The sequence below is a fragment of the Scyliorhinus torazame genome, chromosome 5 (assembly GCF_047496885.1).
Source record: "Scyliorhinus torazame isolate Kashiwa2021f chromosome 5, sScyTor2.1, whole genome shotgun sequence".
Taxonomy (NCBI): domain Eukaryota; kingdom Metazoa; phylum Chordata; class Chondrichthyes; order Carcharhiniformes; family Scyliorhinidae; genus Scyliorhinus; species Scyliorhinus torazame.
The window spans coordinates 117,353,647-117,375,871 of NC_092711.1; the positions used below are offsets into that span (position 1 = coordinate 117,353,647).

A 22,225-nucleotide genomic window follows, 5' to 3' on the forward strand; every position below is an offset into this window, starting at 1 on the left:
ATTGGAAAGGACCACGAAATGTAATCAACCTTTGGAAAAACCCCTTCAGGTAGCTATAGAGACGCTGCAGCCTCTCACACTGAATGTCTGCGTGATCCAGAGGCGCCTCCAGGCGACAAACATCAGCTTCAGCCTGGGCGTGGGTGAAACTCTTTAAAAACCTGATGTCATATTGTTCAACGGGCACTAGGACCTGGCTGGGAACAGAAACCTTCAAGCCCCGCCCACTAGCTGTTGCGTCACCAAGACGCCAGCGCATGCGCTCTGCTTCCCCGGTGAACCAAGATGGCGTCTGTGAATCAGGGCCTGGTCCCGGGAGAGAGCTGACCGGCGGTGATGTGACCTGAGGATCACCGCACCTCAGGCAAGGGGCCAGGTTGGGAAGGCGGTGCCTTCAGGGATAACTGGGAAGGTGATGTTAGGTCAGTTGCTGCAGTCTGTGTAGTGAAGGTGCTGTCACAGTGGTGTGAGGTGAGGAAGTACAGGATTATCACCCAGCAATGATCAATTAAGGGGAATGTAAATCCAGCTCAGGCTGCTTTCAGATTGGAAAGGGAGCTAAGGTGTGTCCTCAGAGCTGGTGAATGTTGTGGCTTTGGCACTTTCTCTGTAAAGTCCTTCTCGTTCATTCCCTCTCTTTACAGCACGGATAGAGGCCATTTGGCCCATTCATAATAATCTTTATTATTATTGTCACAAGTAGGCTTACATTATCACTACAATGAAGTTACTGTGAAAAGCCCCTAGACGCCACATTCCGGCGCCTGTTCGGGTACACTGAGGAAGCATTCAGAATGTCCGATTCACCTAACAAGCATGTCTTTCGGGAATTATGGGAAGAAACCGGTGCACCTGGAGGAAACCCACGCAGGCACGGGAGAATGTGCAGACTCCCCACAGACAGTGACCCAAGTCGGAAATCAAACCCAGGGCCCTGGTGCTGTGAAGCAACAGTGCTAACCACTGTGCTACTGTGCTGCCCATAAGATTATTAGATTACTAACTCTGGACGAATTGTGTGCCAGGATGCTGTGGGAGGCGAGGGAGGGATTGCAGCGGCTCTGACCCAAAGTTTAGTTCCTCTCTGGCCACGGGAAGAGTTGCTAGGGGACGCGAGAATAGCTAATGTGGTCCTACTATTTAAGAAAGATGGTAGAAGGGGCGGCATGTGGTGCAGTCGATAGCACTGGGACTGCAGCGCTGAGGACTCAGGTTCGAATCCCGGCCCTGGTCACTGTCTGTGTGGAGTTTGCACATTCTCCCCACAAACCAAAGATGTGCAGGTTAGGTGGATTGGCCATGCTAAATTGCCCCTTAATGGAAAAAAAAATAATTGGGTACTCTCAATTTAAAAAAAAAAAGGAAGGTTACAGAGATAAGCCAGGGAACTGCAGACTAGTGAGTCTCATGTCAGTGGCAGGGAAACTATTGGAGAAAATTCTGATGCACTCTTCTCTCCATTTGGAGAGGTTTGATCAGGAATAGTCAGCATGACACTGTCAGAGGGAGGTTATGCCTAACAAATTCGATTGACTTTTTTGAGCATGTGACCAGGTGTGTAGATGGGGGTAGTGCAGTTGATGTAGTTTACATGTATTTCAATAAAGCCTTTGACAAGATCCGACATGGGAGACTTTATCATAGAATCATAGAATTTACAGTGCAGAAGGAGGCCATTCGGCCCAACGAGTCTGCACCGGCTCTTAGAAAGAGCACCCTACCCAAGGTCAACACCTACACCCTATCCCCATAACCCAGTAACCCCACCCAACACTAAGGGCAATTTTGGACACTTGCGAATGACTCAAAGATTGGCCGGGTGGTTAACAGTAAAGTTGAGTGTCTTGGGTAACAGGAAGATATAGACAGGATGGTCAAATGGGCAGAAAAGTGGCAAAATAGAATTGAACCCTAAAAAAATGAGGTGACACACTTTGTAAGGGGTAATGTGACCAGGAAGTATTCAATAAACAGCATGACACTGGGAAGTTCTGAGCAACAAAGGGACCTTGGCGTGTTTGTCCAGAGATCTCTGAATGTGGAAGGGCAGGTTAATAGGGTGGTGAAAAAGGCATATGGGATATTACTGTGAGCATTTCTGCTCGCCACATTATAGGAAGGATGTGATTGGAGACAGTGCAGAGGAAGTTGCATGGGATGGAACATTTAAGTTACGAAGAGAGTTTGGATAGAACAAACAAAGAACAGCACAGGAACAGGCCCTTCGGCCTTCCCAAGCCTGCACCTACCATGCTGCCCACCTAACCAAAAACCTTCTAATCTTCGAGGGTCCACATCCCTCTATTCCCAACCTATTCATGTTTTTGTCAAGATGTCCCTTAAATGTCACTATTGTACTGCCTCCACCAGCACCTCTGGCTGTGAGATCCCGGCACCCACTACCCTCTCTGTAAAACGGTAGCACAGGGCCTAGCACAATTGCTTCACAGCTCCAAGGTCCCAGGTTTGATTTCCGGCTTGGATCACTGTCTGTGCGGAGTCTGCACGTTCTCCCCGTGTGTGCGTGGGTTTTGTCCAGGTGTTCCGGTTCCGTCCCGCAGTCCAAAGATGTGCAGGTTAGGTGGATTGGCCATGCTAAATTGCTCTTAATGTCCAAAATTGCCCTTCGTGTTGGGTAGGGCTACTGGGTTATGGGGACCATAGAAGAATCATAGAAGTTTACAGCATGGAAACAGGCCCTTCGACCCAACCAGTCCATGCCGCCCAGTTTTTACCATTAAGCTAGTCCCAGTTGCCCGCACTTGGCCCATAACCCTCTATACCCATCTTACCCATGTAACTATCTAAATGCTTTTTAAAAGACACAATTGTACCCGCCTCTACTACTACCTCTGGCAGCACATTCCAGACACTCACTACCCTCTGAGTGAAGAAATTGCCCCTCTGGGCCCTTCTGAATCTCTCCCCTCTCACCTTAAACCTATGCCCTCTAGTTTTAGACTCCCCTACCTTTGGGAAAAGATGTTGACTATCTACCTTATCTATGCCCCTCATTATTTTATAGACCTCTATAAGGTCACCCCTAAGCCTCCTACGCTCCAGGGAAAAAAGTCCCAGTCTATCCAGCCTCTCCTTATAACTCAAACCATCAAGTCCCGGTAACATCCTAGTAAATCTTTTCTGCACTCTTTCTAGTTTAATAATATCCTTTCTATAATAGGGTGACCAGAACTGCACACAGTATTCCAAGTGTGGCCGTACCAATGTCTTGTACAACTTCAACAAGACGTCCCAACTCCTGTATTCAATGTTCTGACCAATGAAACCAAGCATGCCGAATACCTTCTTCACCACCCTGTCCACCTGCGACTCCACCTTCAAGGAGCTATGAACCTGTACTCCTAGATCTCTTTGTTCTATAACTCTCCCCAATGCCATACCATTAACTGAGTAGGTCCTGGCCTGATTCGATCTGCCAAAATGAATCACCTCACATTTATTTAAATTAAACTCCATCTGCCATTCATCGGCCCACTGGCCTAATTGATCAAGATCCCGTTGCAATCCTAGATAACCTTCTTCACGATCCACTGTGCCACCAATCTTGGTGTCATCTGCAAACTTACTAACCATGCCTCCTAAATTCTCATCCAAATCATTAATATAAATCACAAATAACAGTGGACCCAGCACCGATCCCTGAGGCACACCACTGGTCATAGGCCTCCAGTTTGAAAAACAACCATCTACAACCACCCTCTGTCTTCTGTCGTCCAGCCAATTTTGAATCCAATTGGCAACCTCACCCTGGATCCCGTGAGCTTTAACCTTCTGCAACAACCTACCATGCGGTACCTTGTCAAAGGCTTTGCTAAAGTCCATGTAGACAACGTCTACTGCACTGCCCTCATCTACCTTCTTGGTCACCCCCTCAAAAAACTCAATCAAATTTGTGAGACATGATTTTCCACGCACAAAGCCATGCTGACTGCCCCGAATCAGTCCATGCCTCTCTAAATGCTTGTAGATCCTGTCTCTCAGAATACCTTCTAGCAACTTACCTACTACAGACGTTAGGCTCACCGGTCTGTAGTTCCCAGGCTTTTCCCTGCTGCCCTTCTTAAACAAGGGCACAACATTCGCCACTCTCCAATCTTCAGGCACCTCACCTGTGGCTGCCGATGATTCAAATATCTCTGTTAGGGGACCCGCAATTTCCTCCCTAGCCTCCCTCAACATCCTGGGATACATTTCATCAGGTCCCGGGGATTTATCTACCTTGATGCGCTTTAAGACTTCCAGCACCTCCTCCTCTGTAATATGCACACTTCTCGAGACATCACTATTTATTTCCCTTAGTTTCCTAACTTCCATGCCTTTCTCCACCGTGAATACCGATGAGAAATATTCATTCAGGATCTCACCCAACTCTTGTGGCTCTGCACATAGATGTCCTTGTTGATCCTTAAGAGGCCCTACTCTGTCCCTAGTTACTCTTTTTCCCTTTATGTATCTGTAGAAGCTCTTTGGATTCTCCTTTGCATTATTTGCCAAAGCAATTTCATGTCCCCTTTTTGTCCTCCTGATTTCCCTCTTAACTCTATTTCGACAATCTCTATACTCTTCAAGGAATCCACTTGATCCCAGTTGTTTATGTACTTCATATGCTTCCTTCTTTTAGATAGGGTGGAGGTGTGGGGTTGGGTAGGGTGCTCTTTCCAAGAGCTGGTGCAGACTCTATGGGCTGAATGGACTCCTTCTGCACTGTAAGTTCTATGCAATACTCTATGAAAAAAACTTCCCTCATACATCTCCTCTAAACTTTGCCCCTCACACCTTAAACCTGTGTGTCCCAGTAATTGACTCTTCCACCCTGGAAAAAAGTTTCTGACTATCTTCTCCGTCCATGCCTCTCATAATTTTGTAGACTTCTGTCAGGTTGCCCCTCAACCTCCATCGTTCCAGTGAGAACAAACCAAGTGTCTCCAACCTATCCTTATAGCTAATACCCTCCATACCAGGCAACATCCTGGTAAATCTTTTCTGTATCCTCTCCAAAGTCTCCACATCTTTCTGGTTGTGTGGCAACCAGAATTGAACACTATATTCCAAATGTGGCCTAGTAAAGGTTCTATAAAGCTGCAAAATGACTTGTCAATTTTGAAACTCAATTCCCCGGCCAATGAAGGCAAGCATGCCGTATGTCTTCTTGACTACCTTCTCCACCTGCGATGCCACTTTCAGTGACTTGTACACCTAGATCCCTCAGCCTGTCAATACTCTTAAGGGTTCTGTCATTTACTGTATATTTCCCATATGTATTAGACCTTCCAAATGCATTACCTCACATTTGTCCAGATTAAGCTCCATCTGCCATCTCTCTGCCCAAGTCACCAACCGATCTATATCCTTCAGAATCCTCTGACAGTCCACATCACTATCCGCAATTCCACCAACTTTGTGTCGTCTGCAAACTTACTAATCAAACCAATTATGTTTTCCTCCAAATCATTTATATATAACTGCGAACTACACATGTCCCAGCACTGCTCCCTACGGAACACCACTGGTCATAGCCATCCATTCAGAAAAGCACCCTTCTACTGCTACCCTCAGTCTTCTATGACCGAGCCAGTTCTGTATCTATCTTATCAGCTCACCTCTGATCCTGTGTGACTTCACCTTCTGTACCAGTCTGCCAAGGGGCTTACTACCTTCATCAATCATCTCCGTCACTTTCTCGAAAAACCCAATCAAGTTAGTGATTGTGATCTCTTTCACAAACTGTGCTGTCTCTCGCTAATATGTCGACTTGCTTTGAAATGGGAGAAAATTCTGTCTCGAAGAATCCTCTCCAATAATTTCCCTACCACTGACGTAAAGTTCACCACTTGTAGTTTCCTGGATTATCCAGTATTTTCCTTTCAATTCTCTGGGCTATCCCATAGGCTTGGAGCCAGGAAGACTGTGGTGGGGGGGCTGATTGAGGTGTACAAGATTATTAGGGGTTTGAATAGGGTGGATCTGGAGCAGCTGTTTCCCTCAGTTGAAGGTCAGTCATGAGGGGACACAAGCTCATGGTGAGGGGCAGCAGGTTTAGGGGGATTTTGAGGAAAAACCTTTTTACCCAGAGGATGGTGACGGTTTGGAACGCACTGCCTGGGAGGGTGGTAGAGGTGGGTTAAAAACCTGGGTGAACACTTGGCAGGTCACAACATTCAAGGCCAAGTGCTGGCAAATGGAATCAGGTCGGTCAGGTGTTTTGCGTGTGTCGGTGCAGACTCAATGAGCGGAAGGGCCTCTTCACTGTTGTTGATGATACAAAGTTAGATGGCATAATGGACAGCCTAGATGATGGCATAAAATTGCAAGGAAATATTGACAGACTCGGTGAATGGGCAAAATTGTGGCAAATGGAATTCCATTTAATCGAGTGTGAGGTTATCTGTTTGAACCAAAAAATAATAGAACAAAGGACTTTCTAAATGGAAATAGGTTAAATACAGTGGGTGGCAAAGAGTCTGGGGGGTTGAGGTGCATAGATCCCTAAACTGCCAGGAACATGTGCAGAAAATAATCAAAAAGGCGAATGGAATGCTGGCATTTACATAGAATCAGAGAATATACAGAGCAGAAGGAGGCCATTCGGACCATCGAGTCTGCACCAGCCCTTGGAAAGAGCACCCTGCCTAAGCCCACACCTCCACCCTATCCCCACCTAACCTTTTGGACACGAAGGGGCAATTTAGCATGGCCAATCCAGCTAACCTGCCCACCTTTGGACAGTGGGAGGAAACCATAGCACCCGGAGGAAACCCATGCAGACACGGGAAGAAAGTAAAATCTCGACACAAGACAGTCACCCGAGGCCGGAATTGAACCTGAGACCTGGAGCTGTGAGGCAGCAGTGCTAACCACTGTGCAACCATGCCGCCCATCTGGAGGATTGGTGTATAAAGACTCAGAGGTTATGCTGCAGCTGTACAAGACCCCACTTGGAGCAGGTCTGGGCACCACACCTTAGGAAGGATATTTTGGCCTTGGAGGGAGTGCAACACAGGTTTACTAAGACGATACCTGGACTACAGGGGTTAAGTTATGAGAGAGATTACACAAATTAGGCCTGCTTTCGCTAGAATTTACAAGGTTAAGGTGTGATCTGATTGAAGTATTTATGATATTAACAGGGCAAGACAGGGTCGATGAAGATAAACTATTTCCACTGGTTGGAGATTCTAAAACTGGGATCATTGTCTAAAAATCAGGGCTAGATCATCCAGGAGAGATATTGGGAAGAGCTTCTTCACACACAGGGTGGGAGAGGTTTGGAACTCTCTCCCACAAACAGTAGGTGAAGCTGGATCAGTTGTTAAGTTTAAATCTGAGGTAGAGTTTTGTTGCGCAAAGATATTCAGGGATATGGAGTTAGGTCACAGATCAGCCATGATCTCACTAAATGGCAGGACAGACTCGAGGGGCTGAATGGCCTACTCCTGTCCCTATGTGTATTTCTGTGATTCTGAAACTCAGACAACACCATGACAGGGAAAGAGTCCAGAATAGAACCTTGTTAACCAGATTCTCCTGCAAAACTTTCTGCTTGTATGTCGGGAGAAGGAGCTCCGTCTTGTGGTCCGAATTTCCAAAATGTGGTCGGGCGATGGAGCGGTAGGCGCCCTTTATGTTGTGTAGCAGTGGTCAAGGATGTCAGGGCCCTTGGTGGGTCAGGAGATGTATTGGTGGAATTTTGGCAGTTCACTCTTGAGGTTGGCCTGGTCAAAGTCTCCGGCCACAATGAACAAGGCCTCCAGGTGTCCTGTTTCATTTTTATTTACAGCGGTGTACAATTCATCAAGCGCCTTCTTCACTTCTGCCTCGGGTGGGACGTAGATCGCTGTGATAATGGCTGAAGTGAACTCCAGTGGAAGATGGTCTGGGCGGCACTGCACAGTCAGGTATTCCAGATCCGGGTAGCAGTGGGTTGCCACATCCAAGCACCCAGGAGGTGTTGATGAGGAGGCAAACCCCTCCATCCTCCATTTTACCCGACGACACCGTGCGGTCCATCCGGTGAATTGAGAAGCCGTCAGGTTGTATGTCGCAGTCCAGTGAGGCAGGGGTGAGCCATGTCCAGGTTAGGTGGATTGGCCATGATAAATTGCCCTTAGTGTCCAAAATTGCCCTTAGTGTTGGATGGGGTTGCTGGGTAATGGGGATAGGGTGGAGGTGTTGACTTTGGGTAGGGTGCTCTTTCCAAGAGCCGGTGCAGACTCAATGGGCCGAATGGCCTCCTTCTGCACTGTAAATTCTGTGATGTCTCTGTGAAACAGAGCACACAGCAGTCTCTCACTTCCCTCTGAGAGGTAAGTCTAGTTTTAAGCTCATCCAGCTTGTTTTTGATATCTTGGATGTTTGCCAGGAGTATGCATGTGAGAGGAGACTTGAAACCGTGTTGTTTTAGTCTCACCTGAGTTAGTCCGAGCTGCAAACCACCCCTCCAGATCCTTGCCCTTCATGGATTTAATGAAGGCCAAGGCGATAGTTGGATTATTGAAAAACTTGACAAAGTTGTTGGATACCATTTTTCGGGTCTCAGGATAAAGCATAACGTAGTTCACTCCCCACAGCCTTGAGCTGCTTTTGAACTTCATTGAGGCCTCAACGGTTCGTTTGTGTTGCTGCCGAAAAGTCCTGGAAGAAGTAAATCCTCACTCCTTCCTGGAGCCAGGTGCCACATCGCCGTTCCCCCTCCAGGACATTCTTTCAAGTTGTGGAAGTGAATGATTACAGGCCTGGGATGAAAAGTATCCCTCAGCCTCAAAGACCGATGCACCCTTTCTAATTTGGAACGCCCAGGCTTCACATCCAGCTTGAGAAAACGTGGCCGTCGATCCTCGAAGAACCTAAAGGGAGCCTTACCCTCCACACTCAATGGACAGAAAATAACAATTTCTGGGCGGTACGGTAGCACAGTGGTTAGGACAGTTGCTTCAAAGCTCCAGGGTACCACATTCGATTCCCAGCTTGGGTCACTGACTGTGTGGAATCTGCACGTTCTCCCGTGTCTGCGTGGGTTTCCTCCGGGTGCTCCGGTTTCCTCCCACAGACCAAAGATGTGCAGGTTGGGTGGATTGGCCATGCTAAATTGCCCTTAGTGTCCAAAATAAAAGGTTAGGTGGGGATACTGGGTTACGGGGATGGGGTATGGGCTTGGCTGGGGTGCTGTTTCCAAGGCGCAGACTCGATGGGCCGAGTGGCCTCGTTCTGCACTGTAAATTCTATAATGACCATCTGAGAGGCTTGGATGTTCTTTCTCCGACCCTCAGTCATCCAGGACCTCCGCCAGCCACTCGGCTGGTTTTCAAAGGATTGAATTCTTGCCTCTGTCGAGAAGGCATCTTGCTGAACGTTCAGGATTCTCTCCTCCGGATCATCGAGCCTCTTCATGGTGTTTTGCAGCTGGGCCCCATGAGCACACAGATATTGAGTCAGCACACTCAGCCTCTGGTCAGTAACACGGATAATGTCGTCAGTCATCATTTTTGCCGCCTCTGAGAGAGTCCCGGAGAGCTCGGAGTCGAGAGACCTCCCGAGTGTCAGGCCGCCATGTTGAAAAGGTGGCTCCATTCCCGCTGAATCCACCTGCGCTGTTTTATCAAGGCATTTCTTTACTTTTTCCAGCATAATCCTACCAGACCGAGCCCTGAGGTCTTCTAGGGACATGATAACAAATATGAATTCAAGGATTAGGTAGATGAGTGGCGGGCAATCAGAATAAGTGTCAGATTATAAGTTAGTGGCACCAGAACCTGCGGAAAAGCAGCTACTCCCCCACCCGTACCACATGCCTGACACCTCGGCACAGACAGATTTCTGATTGAGGGTGTCGAGTGTTATGCGGAACAGGCAGGTAAATTAAGAGAAAGCTGAGATGAGAAGGGATTTCTTTATTCGAGGATGTGGTGAAGCTTTGGAATTCCCTACTCCCGAGGATTCTGGAGATTCAATCATCAAGTATTTTCAAGACACAGGCTGATAGGTTTCTAGATATTGAAGATGTCGAGGGATATGGGGATAGTGTGGGAAAACGGTGCTGAGGTAGATTGGCCAAGGATCCAATTGAATGGTTCAGGCTCGATGGGCCGAATGGCCGACTTCCGCTCATATTTGTTGTGATCTCCTGGACAGGAAGCTGGGAGCATGGATCTGTCAATCAACATGAATCAGCACCTTCAGCAGAATAGGGAGTGTGAATATTAGATACAGCAGAGTGAGAATGGAGGGAGTGTGTGGGATGGAGATTTACAGCTTTTGGAGAACAAGAGAGGAAATAATGTTCCATAGGAACTAAAATTGTCTCTTCTGAGTTTCTATCCTGTACTAACAGTAATAAATTTTATGAATTATTTTTACAGGATATTAGACGAGGAATTACAGACAGAAATCTCAAAAGTCACGTCTCGATCTGACAGTCAATCGATTCCCTGGAACCTGAATATCATCAGCCTTTGAATCTAGAAGGAGAAATGTTTGCCCAAACTGTCAGCTAAAGATTTCAAACATCAGTGTGACTGGAAAAGCACCGAGACCCACACAACACACACCCGAGTGAGAGAGTTCCAGTGAACTAACTGACCAGTTACACGGCCTGAAAACATATCACAACATTCACTGCGGGGAGAGTCCATACCCGTGTTGTGTGTGTGATCAAGGCTTCAATGAACATGGAGAGACACAAGGTGACCCGCACTATGGAGAAACCATGGAAATGTGGAGACTGTGGGAAGGGATTCAAAGCTCCATCTGTGCTGGACATTCATCAACGCAGTCACACTGGAGAGAAGCCATTCACCTGCTCTGACTGTGGGAAGAGGTTCAGTGATTCATCCAACCTTCTGATGCACCAGCGAGTTCACACCGGGGTGAGGCCATACACCTGCTGTGATTGTGGGAAGGGATTCAGTCGATCATCCAACCTGCAGTCACACCAGCGGGTTCACACTGGTGAGAGGCCATTCACCTGTTCTGAATGTGGGAAGGCGTTCACTCTGTTATCCCATTTGCAGACACACCAGAGAGTTCACACCGGGGAGAAGCCATTCACCTGCTCCCAGTGTGACAAAGGATTTACTAATTTATCCAATCTACAGAAACACCAACGGGTTCACACGGGGGAGAGGCCATTCACCTGCTCTCAGTGTGGGAAGAGATTCACACAGTCAGCCAACCTGAAGACACATCAACGAGTTCACAAGTGATTATAGGGGGTGGATTCTGCTGTTATTGCTGCTGTTAATCACATCCAGGACTGACATTCTGACAGTTGAAGTGGGAGGGTTTCTTTCTGCTGGACTGACCGGTCTCCCAACTTTGCTTCTAGTGGGCTAATGCTGAGCCCAGGAGAGCACATTTCCACTGAAATGATCCACGAACTGATGAAGGACATGTATTTCATACTGAATAGTGGTGTATTTTCCTACCAGTTTAGGTGGATCTAACAAATACATTTGTCTCTGTTGCATTGAGTCTACAGCACAGGGCCAGGCCGGTCGGATCAATTGGTCTAAGTCAGTATTTCTGCCCCACATGAGTCTCCACCCACCCCTCTACATTTCTCCCCATCAGTATCTCCTAATCGTTCTCCCTCATGTATGTATCTAGCTTTACGTTCAATGTATTCATGCTGTTCACCTCAAGAACTCGCTGTGGTAGTGAGTTCCCTGCTTTTTAATTTTATCCCTCTGGATTGGAACCCTGTATATGGGCCCCGCTCTTTAGGAAAGATGTGAAGTTCTCGAGAGGGTGCATAGGAGATTTAAGAGAGTGGTCCCAGGGATGAGGGACTTCAATGAGTGGGAGAGACTGAAGCAGCGGAAATTGTTATTTTGAGGTCAGGAGATCAGAGAAGGCCCTTCAGCCTATTGATTCCCTTTTGACTCCCTGGAGCAAACTAGTCAGTCCCATTACCCCAATCTATCCCTGTGGCCCTGCAAGTTTATTCCCTAAATGCCCATTCAGTTTCTGTTTGAAATTTTCCATTGTCTTCATTCCCACCCCCCTCACAGGCAGTGAGTTCCAGGTCACTACCACTCGCTACATCAAAATATTCTCCCTCACATTCCCCCTGCATCTCTTACCCAAAACCTAAAATCTGTGTCCCCCTCATCCTTGTCCCTTCAGCTAATTGGAACAGCTTTTCTTTATCCATCTTATCTAAACCTGTTCTAATCTTGTCCACCTCTATCAATTCTCCATTCAACCTCCTTGATGAATCTCTGTGTCAGTTCGGAACCCTGGATATCCGTTATCCCTTCTCAGTTCCCAAATAGCAAAGGTCAAGTCTGTGCTTTTTGGCAAAGTCCCCTGGAACTTTATTTTGTCAGCTGTAGTGCCCACTGGTAACTTTATTTTCAATACAACATTTAGAGAGTTCTGACTAGCCCTTTCTCAAGCTAGTCAGATTGATTGTCTTTAGTGAATACAATAGTTGATTTTTAAAATACAGGTCGTGGTAATTCTTCAAATCATAATGCACAGGATAAAATGAGAGTGATTTAAACAAAAGAAAGATGGCAATTTTGCAAAAGCAGCAAGGAATTAGGTTTTAGAAAAAGATAGATTGATTCCGGAATGCGTTTTTCCATCCCGAGTAAGTTATTCTGAAAGAGATTATTATCTTAAGGTCTTGCCTTCTTTTCACCCCTGATTGGCTTTAACTAATTTATAATTCAGTCAAACTGTCTGCCTTCAATTTTAAGAGATATATGTATTTAAATATATTGGTGCCAATTTCTCATTCCATCCCCTGCCAATTTTCCAACTTATCCACACCTGCATCTAGATATTATTGGAGAAACACCGTTTTCGCTCAGAAATGATCAGTCCTAGACTGACTGATGCTATAGGGACGGAACTACCAGTTCTTTACTGTATAACAATGGGGCCTTTTAGCTAGTTGACGTCACTGTTCTTACAACCTTAAACAAGTCTCAAGCAACTTGCAAAATGTAAAACCTGAGAAAGAAATTAGAGACTGTTATCTGGATTAACCCTTAGTGGGTTCCCAGCTATTTGTTGCACTGAGGTAATGCCTAATATGATTGTAGTTAATTTCTTCTCAATGAGTTCTCATTTAAACCTCTTATATCTGACAAGAAGTCAATTTCTATAACTCCTTTACTCCCAAGGTGAACAACCCCAGCCCGACATCGACCATGAAGGACAAACAGAATATGTTAATATCTGAAATCAATTGGAAATGTTTAATGTCTCTTTTAAAGATATTGTGAATATATTGTCCTGGACAATAAATGAATTGGAATACTGTCCCTCGGGTACGTCCGAATGGAATATATCAATCTGGTATCCACCTATGTTCTAGTGAAAGTCTGGGATGTGTAGATGGGCTGAATAAGTTGATCACTTTCTCTTGGAAATATTTACATCCTTGCCCATGAACTTTGTTTTAGAGAAGTCCAGCCACGACATCAAATATCAGCACTTTCACAGGGGGAGATCAGAAAGACAGACTCACTTTAGTCTTTTCATCAGCACATCTGAGAGTTAAGAATGTGTGACATGATTTTAGGATACCATAGATAGAATTTACAGTGCAGAAGGAGGCCATTCGGACCATCGAGTCTGCACCGGCTCATGGAAAGAGTATCCTACCCAAGGTCCACACCTCCACCCTATCCCCATAACCCAGTAGCCCCACCCAACATTAAGGGCAATTTTGGACCGGTGTGAGTGTGCAGATGTGATTTGTTACATGTGAAAAATAGCAACTGTAAATTCATGGTGAAACGGGCTGAAGACCGATCGCAAACACACACACAGCTACTTGAGACACAGCAGGAGATGAAATGGTGAATGTGTCCAAGGGATTGAGACAATATTGTGACATCATCAAGGCATTGACATACTCCAGAGAGAAACGGACTTTAAAACAACCAATGGAGATGGTGTTTCTACCCAGAATGCAATGGTAATGCTGCTACACTTTGATACTACTGCTCAGACATTAGACTGTGTCAGCTCTTATTGACACTGAATAAAATCTAACCCCTGCCACCAATAAGGACTATCACTGAATCATTTCAGAGTTTGGGAAAGTGGGGCTGCTAAGGGTCAATACAAATTAGGAGTTGACCATTCGGCCCCTCGATCCTGCTCCACCACTCAATGAAATCAGGGCTAATCTGATTGTGGTCTCAACTCCACTTTCCTTCCTCCACCCTTTCACTCCCTTGTCAATCAAGAATCGATCAAATTCAGCCTTAAAGCAGATTCAATGGCCCTGCCTCCACCACTCACTGGGGAAGAAAGATTAACAGACCCACAGCCATCAGGGGAAAAACAATCCTGATCGATATTTTAAATGGGAGACCCCTTATTTGTAAATGGTATCCCTCGTTCTAGCCTCTGCCACAAGGGGAAACATCCTCTCAGCATTCTCTCTATCAATTCCACTCAGCGTCTCTTAACATAATCTCTCATTCTTCTAAATTGCAATGGATACAGGGCCAAACTGTCAAACCTTTCCTCAGAGGATAACCCCCTCAATCCAGGAATCTGGGGAGTCAACCTTCTCTCTACTGCTTCTAATGCACTTATCTCATTTCTGAAATAAGGAGACCCATACTGTACACAGTGCTCGAAATATGGTTTCACTAAAGACCTTGTACAACTGCAGCAAAACATCCCTATTTTATATTCCATTTCCTTTGCAATAAACAATAATATTCCATTGACCTTCCTAATCACTTGCTGTACATGCAGACTAACTTGGGATCAGGCACCCCGATCCCTCTGTACCTCAGAGTTTTGCAATCTCTCCATTTAAATAATATTGTTTTATTTTATACTTTCTGACAAAGTAGACAATTCATATTTTCCAAAGTTATACTCCATCTGTCAGTTTTTTTACCCACTCACTTAACCTGTTCGTAGTCCTTTGCAGAGTCCTTAAATCCACTTCACAAATTACTTTCCTACCGGTCTTTGAGGCATCAGAAAATTTAGCCATCAGACAATCAATCCCGTCATCCAGCACATTCATACAGATTGTAAATGGTTGAGAGCCCAGCACTGATCCTGGTGACATTCCACTTGTCACATCTTACCCACCCAGAAATGACCCATTTATACCTACTGGCTGCTTCCTGTTCGCTAACCAATCCTCTATCCATGCTGATATGTTGATCCCACACCCTGAGCTCTTATTTTGTGCAATAACCTTTGATGTGGCACCTTGGGAAATACCTTCTGGAAATCCAGATAAAGCACATCTACAGGTTCCCCTTTATTGACATCCCTTGTTACTTCCTCAGAGAACCTTGATAAATTAGTCAGTCACAATTGACTCCCTGAACCCATTTTCAAACACTGTCAAAGAAAATTCAAATTTCCTCTACCCCTCTGGCTCCTTTGCCAACTACCTTAGAGGGACTCACTTTCTGTTAAATAGCCTGTCAACCCCTCTCACCCGAAAGTGAACAAATTTAATCAGGAAAAGTCCAACCAATTCAAATATTTTCCTGTTCAAAGTTTATTGATGAAACAGAACGTGGTTAAAAAAAACTAACAGAAAATTACTTGAGGATCAAAGAAAACCAAAGTAACAGGATGTTCACAATATTCTGGTCCCAAATGGTCCTCTTTGGCTCCTCTGTACCGTGTTCCCGTGACTCCTGCTTTGGACACTGGGGCACTGAATCCTGGGGGGTCACATCACCGTCAGCCCCGGTGACCCTCGCCGCTGAACCCTGATTGGTTGGAGGTGCAGTTCCCAGTCAGTCCTCCAACACCTTCCGGTCTCTATTAGCGACACCCATGGCAGTTTCCCAACTGGGACACAGACCCTGTTATTCTCAGCTAAATTCAGCCCTCAGCTCCATCACCTGGCTGTCATTGACACGAGCAATAGAGACAGAAAGGTGCCCGAGGCTCAAATAGGAAATCAAAACTTGTGGATTAGGATCTCCATAAAGGTCAGCAACTTCATATAAAAAATCAAATTCCCAGTCCACAAATTGAAGGACCACACGACGGGACTTCAAGTTTTATGACTTTTAGTACAACAAACAAACTAGAAGCTACTTTAAGTCGAAAACCTACACATTAAACTATAAAACAGAACTTTGCCCTTTTGCACAATCTAAAATCACACTCCACAAATATAGTTACTCTGTCCTGGAAGTCAAAACTTAATTGTCTCAGAATCTGTCCAAAGTGATGATTCAATCCCGAGGATTTACTTCAGTTTTCAACCAAGACACTGAGAAACAAAGGGAGAATAGAATAGAATGTGAACTGGCAAAATACATAAAAATGGACTGTTAAAGCTTCTGTGGCTACGTAAAAAGGCAACGTTTGGCTCAGACAAAAGGTTTGTCTGTTACAGATAGAGTCAAGAGAATGTAGAATGTGGAATAGAGATCTCGACAGCCACCTCGTTCAACACTCTGGGATGTCGATCAGCAGCCTTTGGGGATTTATTCACTTTAAAGCCCATTAATTTCTCCAGTACTACATTTTCACCAATACTAATCTCTGCCAGTCCCTTAGTTCTCTGGTGATTTTTTGGACAATTTCTGTATCTTCCTCTGTGAAGACAGACACACATTTCTCTGCCATTTCCTTATTCCCCATTATAAACTCTCCTGTCTCTGCCTGGAATGTACCCACATTGGTCTTTGCTAATCTTTTCCTTTTCACATTCTTGTAGAAGCTTTTCCAGTCGGTTTTTATGTTTCTCGCCAGTTTGCTCCCATCAGTTTCTTGGTCCCCCTTTGCTGAATTCTAATGGATCTCATGGAATCTTTAACTTTTCTTGGTAGCCAAGGTTACATCACTTTTCCTGTTGGATTTTTGTTCCTTAAAGGAATCTATATTTGTTGTATATATGTGAAATAAAAGTCACAAAATCCCAGAGGACCATAAGCTGCTCTCCCCTTTGACAGAGAGAGAGCTGACTGGTGGTGATTTAACCTGAGGGTCAGCACACCTCAGGCGAGGGGCCTGGTTGAGAAGGTGGGGCCTTCATGAATAAACTCAGCCAGTACGGGAGTTGAATCCTCACTGTTGGCCTTGCTCTGCATCACAAACCAGTCGTCCAGCCAACTGAGCTAACCGACCCCGATAAATATGTAATAATTCCTTAAATATTAGGTATTCCCTGTACCAATCAGTTTCCCAGTCCACCTCTGACAACTTGCCCCTCATACCGTGTTGTTTTCCTCTGTGAGGAACACCCAGATAAATTAAACAAAAGAACCTTGTAACCACCAGGGCCCATCTCCACGGTAACGTGGCATGCTTTAGGGGGTTTGAAATAGAAATGGAAACTAAATATCTTCACACTTCCAAACACCCTTTCACTCTGTGATCCTTGTACAATTCGAAGCCAGGTATTCGCAACAAGGCTCAAAGAGCATCAGCCCATTGGAGGCAAAGTTGTGAGATCGGCCTGTCCAGCAGAAAGAAACCCTCTGACCATCCCCACTGACCACCTGTTATAATGAACAAAATGCAGCCCTGGATTTGGAGCAGAAACAATAACAACAGAATCCAACCCCTGTAATCGATTGTGAAATTGTTGGTGTCACAGCAGGTGTGGTGAAACATGCAATCCCGTCTCACATTGAGAGGTGGACGGCCTCTCCCCAATGTGAACGCGCTGGTGTCTCCGCAGGTTGGATAAATCACTGAATCCTTTCCCACACTGAGAGCAGGTGAATGGCCTCTCCCCAGTGTGAACTCGCAGGTGTGTCTGTAGTTTGGATACTCGAGTAAATCCTTTCCCACACTGAGAGCAGGTGAATGGCCTCTCCCCAGTGTGAACTCGCTGGTGTGTCCGCAGGTTCGATGAATCACTGAATTCCTTCCCACACTGAGAGCAGGTGAATGGCCTCTCCCCGGTGTGAACTCGCTTGTGTGTCTGCAGGTTGGATACCTCAGTAAATCCCTTCCCACAGAGAGAGCAGATGAATGGCCTCTCCCCAGTGTGAACTCGCTGGTGTGACTGCAGGGTGGATAATTGAGTAAATCCCTTCCCACACTGAGGGCAGGTGAACGGTCTCTTCCCAGTGTGAACTCGCTGGTGTGTCTGCAGGTTGGATAATTGAGTAAATCCTTTCCCACACTGAGAGCAGGTGAACGGTCTCTCCCCAGTGTGAACTCGCTGGTGTCTCCGCAGGTCGGATAACTGAGTGAATCCTTTCCCACACTGAGAGCAGGTGAACGGCCTCTCTCCAGTGTGACTACGTTGATGAGTTTCCATCTTTGACGGGACTTTGAATCCCTTTCCACAGTACCCACATTTCCACGGTTTCTCCATGTTTTGGGTCTCTTCGTGTCTCTCTAGGTGGGACAATCAGTTGAAGCCTTGTCCAGAGACACAACACGTGTACGGTCTCTCCCCACTCTGAATGTTCTTATGTTTCTCAGGCTGCGTAACTGGTTGAAGCTTTTTCCACAGTCAGTTCACTGGAACACTCTCACTCGGGTGTGTGTTGTGTGGGTCTCGGTGCTTTTCCAGTCACACTGATGTTTGAAATCTTTAGCTGACAGTTCGGGCAAACATTTCACCTTCTAGATTCAAAGGCCGATGATATTCAGGTTCCAGGGAATCGAGTGACTCTGTCAGGTCGAGACGTAACGTCTGAGATTTCTGTCTGTAATTCGTCCTCGTCTAATATCCTGTAAAAACAATTTACAAAATTCTTCAGTGTCAGTACAGGATAGAAACTCAGAACAGACAATTCTATTTTCTATGTCACATTTTTTCCTCTCTCTTATTCCCCCAAAGCTGTAAATCTCCATCCCACACACTCCCTCCATTCTCACTCTGCTGTATCTAATATTCACCCTCCCTATTCTCCTGAAGGTGCTGATTCAGGCTAATTGACAGATCCAAGCTCACAGCTTCCTGTCCAGGACATCACAACAAATATGAGCTGCAGTATGCCATTCGGCCCATCGAGCCTGAACCATTCAATGGGATCATTGACTGATCTACCACAACACCGTTTTCCCACATTATCCCTCATTTCACAGTGGTTAGCATAGTTGGGTAGGACAGTGGTTAGCACTATTGCTTCACAGAACCAGGTTCCCAGGTTCGATACCTGGCTTGGGTCACTATGTGCGGAGTCTGCACTTTCTCCCCGTGTGTGCGTGGGTTTCCTCCGGGTGCTCCGCTTTCCTCCCACAGTCCAAAGATGTGCAGGTTAGGTGGATTGGCCATGCTAAATTGCCCTTAGTGTCCAAAAAGATTAGGTGGGGTTACTGGGGATCGGGTGGAGGCTTGAGCTTAAGTAGCGTGCTCTTTCCAAGGGCGGTGCAGACTCGACGGGCCAAAAGGACTCCTTCTGCACTGTAAATCCTCTGGGGTACAGAATTTCAAAGCTTCACCACATCCTCGAGAAAATAAATCCCCCCTCATCTCAGCTTTCTCTCCATTTAGCTGCCAGTTCCCCATAACCCTCGGCACGTTCATCGATCAGAAATCTGTCTGTGCCGGGGCGTTGGGCATGTGGTGCGGGAGTAGCTGCTTTTCCGCAGGTTCTGGTGCCACTCACCTATAATCTGATATTTAAATTAATATTGTTATCATGTCCCTTGGAAGACGTCAGGGTTCAGTTTAGTAGGATTCTGCCAAATAAAGTGAAGAAATCAGTGATAAAACAGCGCAGGTGGATTCAGCGGGGGTGGAGCCACCTTTTCAACATGGCGGCCTGACCCTCGGGAGGTCTCTCGACCCCGCGCTCTCTGGGGCTCTCATGGAAGCGGCGAAAATGATGACTGCCGGCATTATCCGTGTTACTGACCAGAGGTGGAGTGTGCTGACTCAATATCTGTGAGCTCATGGGGACCAGCTGCAAAACACCATGAAGAGGCTCGATGATCTGGGCAGCACGGTGGTAGTGGATATCACTGCTGCCTCACGGCGCCGAGGTCCCAGGTTCTATCCCAGCTCTGGGTCACTGTCCGTGAGGAGTTTGCACATTCTCCTCATGTTTGCATGGGTTTCGCACCCACTATCCAAAGATGTGGAGGGGCAGTGGATTGGCAACGCTAAATTGCCCCTTAATTGGAAAAAATGAATTGGGTACTCTAAATTTATTTTTTAAAAAGAAAAAAAAGACTCGATGAACCGGAGGAGAGAATCCTGAACGTTCAGCAAGATGCCTCCGTCGAAATTCAATCCTTTGAAAACCAACCGAGTGGCCTTCGGAGGTCATGGATGACTTGGAGAACCGAGGGTCGGAGAAAGAACATCCGAGTCGTCGGCCTGTCAGAAGGTGTGGAGGGTAAGGCTCCCGTTAGGTTATTCGAGGACTGGCTGCCATGCTGGGTGCCACGGTAGCACAGTGGTTAGCACAGTTGCTTCACAGCATCAGGTTCAATTCCCGGTTTGGGTCACTGTCTGTCTCCCTCTGACGATGTGGGTTTCCTCCGGGCGCTCCGGTTTCCTCCCACAAGTCCCAAATGACGTGTTTGTGGGAGGAATTGGACATTCTGAATTGTACACTCTGTGTACCCAGACAGGCGCCGGAATGTAGCGGCTAGGGTATTTTCACAATACGTTCATTGCAGTGTTAATGTAAGCCTACTTGTGACAATAATAAAGATTATGAATGGGCCAAGGGTCCTCTTTCTGTGCTGTAAAACTCTCTGACTCTAAAGATAGAGGTGGGAGAGGGAGGGAGGGAATGACTTTATAGAGAAACTGCCAAAGCCACAACATTCACCAGCTGAGGACACACCTTAGCTCCCTTTCCAATCTGAAAGCAGCCTGAGCTGGATTTACATTCCCCTTAATTGATCATTGCTGGGTGATAATCCTGTACTTCCTCACCTCACACCACTGTGACAGCACCTTCACTACACAGACTGCAGCAACTGACCAAACATCACCTTCCCAATTATTCCTGAAGGCACCGCCTTCCCAACCTGGCCCCTTGCCTGAGGTGCGGTGATCCTCAGGTCACATCACCGCCGGTCAGCTCTCTCCCGGGACCAGGCCCTGGTTCACAGACGCCATCTTGGTTCACCGAGGCAGCAGAGCGCATGCGCTGGCCTCGGTGATGCAGAAGCCAGTGGGCGGGACCTGAAGGTTTCTGTTCCCAGCCGGGTCCTAGTGCCCGCTCGCAAGATACCGTACAACAGGTTTTTAAAATGTTTCACTCAATCTCAGGCTGCAGCTGATGTTTGTGGCCTGGAGGTGTCTCTGGATTACGTAGACATTCAGTGTGAGAGGCTGCAGCCTCTGTTTCGCTACCTGAAGGGGGTTATACAGCGTTTGATTACATTTCGTGGTCCTTTCCATTCCATTATCAGGATGTTTGTGTGATATTTCCTTACCCTCAGTGTGATTTTTCTTTATTTAAAATACATTTCAGCAGCAGGCTTACTGGTAATTTTTAAAGGAATAAAGGTTATTTATTATCACACTATTTCCCTGGATGTTTGAACATCTCAGTCTCTCGTCTCTTTCACACTCACTGACACATACACAGAAATTAGGTACAGATCAAGGTGAAGTTGTAATGATGAAAATGGAATGTAGACTGCAATCTTTATATCGCTGCAGGCCTGCTGTCTTCTTGTTGAGCTGGTCCTTTAGTTGGAGTGAAGCGTTTTTAGAAACAAATAATTCTCATGAGGCTCTGAAGCTTATTGTCGATGAATAGCCAGGAGGTTGGTTCTCAGGTGGACTTGGAAGCTGGAATAAGTACAGTACTGTGGCTGCACTGGAAAACATTCAGCTCTGCTGGTCCAGCTGGTTCCTGGTGCTTCAGATGCTTCGCACACACACATTTGATTTGTTCAGGGTTTATTATACTGCATCCCTGACAATTAACTAGAGAGTTACAAGTCTGAGACCCAGAACACCGCAATACAATAGCAGATAACGATGATCACTCACTCACTCTGTTCCAATTCAAGCTCATTCTCCAGTGTTCAATACGGCACTTGGAGACCAACAGTCCAGAGATTTTATATTCCTCAAATGCTGGTTCATCCTGACACAACAAGACATTTAAACTTCACAGGTGGCTGCAAAGTTTCCTTATTCAGGTCCGTGTTTAACTAAATATTGGTCACAGAATCGGATATTGCCCACAGTTTAATGTTCATAATAACCTGTTAAGTTGCAGCCATCTTGACAGAGTTTGTGGATCTTACAGTCTATAGTATCCTTCTGCCGAACGTGACATCTTGAATCTACTCTTGGGTCTGGTTAAAACAGTTCATT

General features: G+C 46.1%; 2 long non-coding RNA genes across 2 annotated transcripts; one reads left to right on the forward strand and one right to left on the reverse strand.

Annotated features, from left to right (window-relative positions):
- Window positions 1-270: 270 nt before the first annotated feature.
- LOC140421724 (uncharacterized) lies at window positions 271-13,287 on the forward strand. Its single transcript, XR_011947039.1, has 2 exons — window positions 271-471; window positions 10,377-13,287. It is a non-coding gene; the product is annotated as an uncharacterized lncRNA (long non-coding RNA).
- Window positions 13,288-15,487: 2,200 nt separating this feature from the next.
- On the reverse strand, window positions 15,488-21,012 carry LOC140421733 (uncharacterized). The gene is made up of 2 exons (XR_011947048.1): window positions 20,825-21,012; window positions 15,488-18,663 (listed from the first exon to the last, which is right to left on the reverse strand). It is a non-coding gene; the product is annotated as an uncharacterized lncRNA (long non-coding RNA).
- Between the last annotated feature and the right edge of the window lie 1,213 nt (window positions 21,013-22,225).